This window comes from Octodon degus, unplaced genomic scaffold (genome assembly GCF_000260255.1).
Source record: "Octodon degus isolate 3935 unplaced genomic scaffold, OctDeg1.0 scaffold00023, whole genome shotgun sequence".
Lineage (NCBI taxonomy): Eukaryota > Metazoa > Chordata > Mammalia > Rodentia > Octodontidae > Octodon > Octodon degus.
The window spans coordinates 17,378,611-17,386,010 of record NW_004524599.1 but is presented as its reverse complement, the minus strand read 5'-3'; the positions used below and the strand labels follow the sequence as shown (position 1 = coordinate 17,386,010).

The following is a 7,400-nucleotide window of genomic DNA, read 5'->3' as shown; positions in this document are numbered from 1 at the left end:
GGGGCAGGGAAGGGGGCAAGGTCGTCCTGGGGCAGGAGCACCAGCACACATTTCCAGGTTGCTCCTTTCAGTTTTGAAAACGCCAGTGCTGCCGTTGTGGGAACAGGACTGCTGCGGCCGAATGCTGCTCGTGCAGCACTGTGGTTGCTGCTGCGCACACTGCCGCTCCTGGTAGCTATTCAGTAGATAAGTAATTAGGAGCAGTTTGCGGGATCGTGAATATTGGAGACTCGTACCCTTTGAGCAGAACCTTAATACAGCAGTAAAGGTTTATAGCTGTGTAAAAGCTGTCCAGCTGCAGGAGAAGCAACCCATACTATTTTCCATGCAAATGCCACTCACTTGCTGCCCTCCCACCAGGGCCAGGCCGTGCAGCAGATGTGCGCTCAGGAACTTTCCCAGGGCTTAACACAAGGAGCTGGGGCGGGAGCACCCCTGGGCAGAGGCCCCTCTCTCCAGGACTGTGGCGAGCGCACTCAGAGTGCCCGTGGAATGCTGTCCACTTCCAAGCACAGCATTTAACTTTCTCAGCATTGGGGGAGGCGATGAGGAGCTCTTTCTAAGCTTGCTGAGCTCTGCAGTGCGCTTAGATTCATCTCGAAGACAACACCTCACCTAGTGCTACTTCCTTCTCGATATACAAACAACGGCAGACACTGTAACACGAAATAGGCGGTAATCTTCACAGGCAACATCTCGGGCGTTGTCAGAAGTAACTATTGGAAATGAATACTAAGAAAATGGTATTAAGTAAAGGTTGTATTTACTTAAACAGAAAAACTGAAGGAAAAATCCCTGAGATTCAGTATTACCTGAGGAAAGTAAGAAAAGAAAATGCTCGAACAGTTTCAGTGGATTATTTCAACACAAAATGAAATTGGCCTTGTGAAACCTGGAGTAAAGGCTCACGTCTTCGCTGAGAATGTGGACTGCACATAAACTGGTACTTGATCAGGGCACTGCGGGTTAGGCCAGGCCTTGCGCGCAGTCAGCACTCCGTAGCTCCTACTGGAGCTGGAGGACAAGACACAGCTCTGCGCGGTCAGAAAGAACGAAGAAGCTTTCTACAAAGCAAGCATTTTCTCTAATAGGCATATCTCAAACTAATAGGCAGGAAGTATATTTGAAAAAATGTTTTTGCTTTAGGTCTAAAAGATTTTCCTTTCCAACTATAAAACAGCTGAAATCATGTATCCTCAGCCCAACATAATTTCACGCCTAATTTATGGAAACAGAATACCAAAGGCCCCTGAAAGGGAGAGGGCAGGCAGAGGAGGACAGCGCGACATGAACACAGGGGCCGCTCTGCTGCTTGGCAGGAGCAGGCGGCGGGAGGCTGCCCTCCGGGGCGGCACAGCGCGATTCCGGCACACACACGTGTGGGGCGGGGAGGGGGCGCGCCGCTGAATGAACTCACTGTTACCTCCCCCCTCAGAAGTCTTCTTTTTCCTGATACTGTCTGAATTTGAAACATCTAATTTAATCCGTTGGAGGGCCAGTCTTCCTTTTATTTCCTGTCTGTACTGAAGCAGTCGCCTGTTTCAATTACGACTTTCTCCAGCTCCTACATCTCTGCAGCTCCAGCTGGCTCAAAGTGCACTTCCTTGGAAGGTAAAATGCACTAACTGTGCTGATCGGAGACTGATAGCCAGAGAGCCACAATATTTAATAGCTGCGCTGATAAGGAGGTTTAAAAAAAATCCATTTTTGAGCCTAAACAAAAGGATATTATGTAGCTGTACGTTCAATTAAGATCTAGTTAACTTCTCTTCCCCCATTATGTGGAACTTCATGCAGCAGCCGACATAATTCATAGTGTTATGGCACATTTCATCAGCACTGCATGTTTGAGAAATGTTTCCCTTCTGCCTTTCAGTTAGTTACTGCTGATTTGGGACCAGCTTGGTGCAATTATTTCAAAGCGCAGGACTGTGGGATTGATACGGCATTCTTGCAAAACCCTGGCTGGCTAAAAATAAGACTGTTTTGTAGTCGAGAAGGCAAAAAAAGTCTCTGGGCTGTAAACACCAGTCAATGTATTTCTTTTCTGCTTCATGAAAACCACAGTTTTTTTTTTTTTTTCCTGTCCCTCTTTCCTCATGGTGTAGTTTAATTACAGTTTAATCTCTTTCAGCAAACAGCCCTGAGACCTTATTGTTCGGCCGCGGTATTATCAAGGTTACAGCTACAATTTACGATACAAAGTAGAGGTACCCTTTAGAAAGACCAAAACGGCTCCTCCTCCCCACCCCCAAATAAATGAATAAATAAATAAATATAACAGAGACTTTATTACTCACTCACATGGCAAATTTTTATTAGGCCCTAGAGATGCCAGGCCAATAATTAAAGAAATGCCTGAGAGGTGTTGATCAACACTTACCCTGTTTAACTCTACTGGGTCAATAAATCTGCAGGAAAACTTTTAAGTTAACAAGATTGTTTGGGCCTCCAGTTGCTGAAAGTATTTGGTTACAGGGAGGGAAGTGAGGTGGGAGAGAGTGGAGGAGAGGATCAGAAGTAAAGACAAACAAAACACCGAACTCTGCACACACTCGAGGTGCAGGAAACATACAGTGAAGAGGCTGCTGCAGTCGAAGGGGTGAGCAAGGTCAGTAAATCACTTTGCTGCCTTCTTCAGCTCACAGGTGTAATGTAGCGTCTCTGGGTGTTAGTACATATTTTAAAAGCGTTATCTGACTGTTCACCAGAACAAAACAGTTTGGAGTTTGTGAGCAAACTCTTGTCACTTTTGCCTTTTCTTTTACTGTCATCATGCTATAATGCTTTAAGGTCATTTTGATTCATAAATTCTTTTAAGGACAATAAGCTTCCGAGCACACGCTGGCTACTTTTTGCTACAGCATGGTTCTGACAGAAGCCACTAAATACCACATTCCCAAAGCCATGAACCCGCCCCTCAGTCTCACATTCAGACCCTGCAGCAGAATGTACAGGATGCCGTGGCGTACCAGGACCACCTCGCCACTCCCAGGGCCTCCACAGCCCTGGGAGCAAGGCCACACCACCCACAGCCACTCCCTGCTGTTCCCCCATCGCTGTGGGTGTCCTGTGCAAAAGTGCTGGCTTTCTGATAATGTTCCAAGGGAGTCAGAACACAAATGAACACTGTCCTTTCACTAGGCTGGTGACACCAGGCTGTCAGGGTGTCTGGCTACCCCAGAACACAGAAACCTCTCTTTAGTTTCTGCATTCTCTCTCTTTTCTCTTCTTTTCTCTCTCTCTCTCTCTCTCTCTCTCTCTCTCTCTCTCTCTCTCTTTCTCTCTCTCTTCATTCATTCATTCATTCATTCATTCATTTTCTCTTTCTTCCTTCTGTGGTATTGGGGATCAAACCTTACAAGGCAAGAGCTTGACCACTGAACCACATCCCTATCCCCTTTTAATTTCCAATTATATCATTTCATTGCATACATACAAATCTTTACAGAAGAAAAGCCAGCCAGCAGAAAAGTCTAAAAGTACCTGATTTTTAACAGCAATGGATGTTTTCAGACAGCACAGATGTAGTTATACTTCATCATTGTCCTAAAACTCTGTAAGCTCACAGGCTCTTTCTCAATGACAGCTGAAATATATTACCCTTAGTATTTTCTAGGCTAAGATCATCTCCACCAAGTTCTAAGGTGTGGAACTCTAGGATCTCAATGGAATAGATTTCTAAGACTTCAAAAGAACTAATACTTTTGTTTGAGGAAAAATACTGCACTCCACATATCCATCAGGCAATCTTCTAAAGAAGTTGGGTGGCTCTGTATTTCAAAGAGAAATCAAGACTGTACCTTCAAGTCCACAATAATTGTTGGTTTTGCTCCCTTTTATCTCATTTTTGGGGCTGACAGGTCTCCTTTCAATCAGGCAGCTTAGAGCCCCAACCTGATGACGCTATGAAGTCTGTGAGGTGACTTATTAGTTCAGCCTTCGAGAAAATTCAGTGTAGCTATTTAAGCACTGATATAAAGTGGGCTCTGATTAAGTGTCCTTTCCTTATTTCTCCTCCTGTGTTCTATGAGCATTTGAGTGTGGGAAGATGACTGTTCTCTGAGTAGCAGTATCTTGATGTATTGTCAGGCTCCTCATGCACGCACATAGGGCTGGGTACTGTTCTGCGGCCCTGCTCTAAAGTGGCACACACAAACGTTGCCACAGTACAGGGCAGCAGCGTGCGGACCCCTGGAGGGCTCTGGTGACCTTCCATCCAGCCCCAAAGGGCAAAAGTATGTGCAAGGAGCATGAGGGCTTTGCCCCTCATGGTTCTCACTCTCTTATCCTCGCAGAAGACTGGTAAAGCAGGTAAGAGAATCCAGCTGTCTTCTACTGATCCAGAAATTCAGGAGATTTCCAAGACTGTGAAACAATGTCACTCTTCTGACTTTTTTATTTGGGAAAATACTGTTATTTTAATACAAATATGTTCTTTCATTACCATGTTATATTTAAAAGCATTGAAAAGTAACTCTTGTCACTTTTACTTGGTAATATGGTTCACAGATGTAATAATCCATATGAACAAAAGTGCTCTGAGATCCTCTACAACATAAGAATGTAAACCTGGTGCTGAGGAAAAAACTGTTGGAGAAACTCCAGTAGAAGGTGATGAAGTCATTGCCGACTTTGGGCTCGTTGATCATGCAGCTTCCTTTATGTAAAATGCGGCTATGTATAACTGCAGCCCAAGGTGACCAACTTTGCTCCAGAAGGAGTCAGCCACTCACAGATCAACTCATGAGCTTGAAAGGGTTATTATCACTCAAGTAAGAGTTAGTAGAATTTGCTTACCAAAGGTTACTTACATTTCTGGATACTGCTAACATTTCTTGTAAACAGAGAACTGTTCTGAACTTAGTTTAGGGTTCCTGTTGACCATGTAATTCATGTGAGAGAGAGGATGAATTTGTGCACAGGTGCTCTTTCCATTGTCAAAGAGACCTTGTGCAGAAGGACACATGCACACGTGTGTGTACACACACACAGAGCTTTTCACTAAGACCTGCATCTAGTAGGTCCTTTTTGTAACTGAACAAATGAGAGCATTGAAAACATTCCTTCCAAATCTACCTATTTTATTATTTGGCCCTATGGTCTTCAGATATTAGTACAGCATTAACATTTATCATTGGTAGAGATTGGATTAATTTTGTGTAGGTTAGAATTTAGGATTCCTGCATTTAATGACAAAAAAGAAGTTCTACTGAAATTTCCACACTGATACCCATTGCACTGGGATTGATTTAAGCACTGGTTAGTTACCCTTCAAACTAAGAGTCAATGAACAGATAGCAGCTGTTCTTTCAATTTCGCGGCAGCCACTGTTCAGTGCATAGGCACAGTACCAAGGTTAGGACAGAGAACACTCATTGTTCAACCACCCCAGCTTTGCGAAGTAGTGATATATTCTATCCAGATCATATAATCTGCTCATTTGTCTTCTTTTAGACCAACAAATCTAAATAAGAGGTATTTCAGGAGAGGTTGGAGCACTTTGCAAAAGCATTTTCAGTATTCCAATTATTTTATTTTGGTCACATTTATTTTTAAAATCTCCAAGAAGAAATTAGAGGTGGAAAGTCCCAACTGAGGTCTCATGCTTCCAGTTACTGAATTTTCGTCCCCTCCACGATCAATTCTCTGCTCCAATCTGGGTCAAAGGGTAGGCCATGGATTACACACCCGTAGGGACAGGTACTATGTCTATTTTCACCTCTACTGTGGCAATAATGATAGCATGAACTCCTCAGAATGTAACAGAAGAATTCGCAGATTAAAGAGAAATCTTAAAAATGCATCTGTTCCTCTAGTCTCTGGAAGAAGTGCCACTGCAGGTCAGTGGGGAAAGGAAAGCGCTTTGGGTCAGGTTCCAGGGTAACTGGAAAAGTGCTTGCAGCAAGGAATGAAGCCCCCCCCCCACCTCACAGTACTTGAAGTTAATCAGAAGCGAATCAGAGATGCAGACTAAGGCTAAACAGCTTCTGAAAGAAACAGAATATCCTAACCTTGAGGAGAAAAGAAGAGTCTTAAAGATGGCAGAGACCATTTCTACAAAGAAGGAAATAGTAAGAACTGCTCATGAAAGGACAGCATTAAGAAGACACCTCACAGAAGATACTGCACACGCTCTGCTTTTACACTATACAAAGAGCTAGAGATTAACAAGGAGAAGCTAAGAGTGCTGCCATCTTCCAGCTAAGCACCCTCAGTTGTCCTGAGAAGGAGGATCAGAACAGCCAGCAGGGCAGCAACTTGTTCTTCACTCCAGCAATTCCTGCTGCTCAATCCTATGATAGGAGCTGCACACACAGCTGATAAAATACAGGCAATGTATTGGAATAATAGCACTCCACAATATTTACAATTTTTATGTATCAGTTTAAAAATGCATGGTGCGTATTGCCTTCCCCCCTTAATCAGGGAGGTGAGAATTACAACTGTGTGAAGTGAGAGTGGGGGCCTGGGTGAGGGCTGGCCAAGTCCAAGGGTGGCCCTGAAGGTCACATAACTACTTTCATCTCCTGACCTTACTTTAATTTTGTCTCTTCTATGAGACATACTGAGGTCTCACTCTTCTACACAGAGACCTGAAATAATATGGATACTGAGGCTGAATTAACAGCCTGCAGATTGTACAGCTGGAACATACAGAACTTATTTACAAAGGAAGGAACATTATCAGGATTTGCTGATTGATCAGTATTGGGAGATACGGCTTAGAGCCTTTTCTCACTCAAGCATGTTTGCACTCACATAAGGGTTTTCTGTGTATGCTTACACACACACACATACACAGAGACACACTTCTCTCTGTAGCTAAACGGAATTTTATTCTAAACAGAAAACATAACTTTAATCCTAGATGTTGTTAGACATACAAGGGGTGATGGAGAAATGTGATGAATGTTGCAAGTGAAGAAGGGTTGATGGCAATGTGTCCTTTAACAAATTTTGAAAATGTGAACACTCACCATATTTTTTATGTTATGACTCGTTGATCAAAAGGTTACCACAATTTCTGTCAAGTAAAAACATTTCAGGAGCTAGGGAGATAGCTCCGTAGAATAAGCGCTTCCCTGGCAAGCACAAGGGCCTGAATTCAATCCGCGGTCCCCCAAAACAAAACAAAGCAACCATTTCAGCTGTCCCTCTCCACCTTGTGCAGGAACTCTGGCTCCACGCGACCTCTGTCTGCCTGTCTCTCAGTCCAATGACCACCGAGGTAAACACGCTGAGTTGGTTTGGAATGGGGCAGCATGGCAGTGCGGGGGAGACCACAGCACACTTTCAGAACTCTTCCGACAGTGGCAAGAGTGATGAAAGGATGTGCTTGGCATGGGTGGGTATACTCTGAGGCAATGTCTTTTATTAATATGGCAATGTCTTTTTTT

The 7,400-nt window shown here is 43.8% G+C and overlaps 1 protein-coding gene across 2 annotated transcripts in view; it reads right to left on the bottom strand.

Moving 5' to 3' along the window:
• The window catches only part of Gmds (GDP-mannose 4,6-dehydratase), a 577,953-nt gene that overhangs the window by 174,272 nt on the left and 396,281 nt on the right, over positions 1-7,400 (bottom strand). The window lies entirely within an intron of this gene.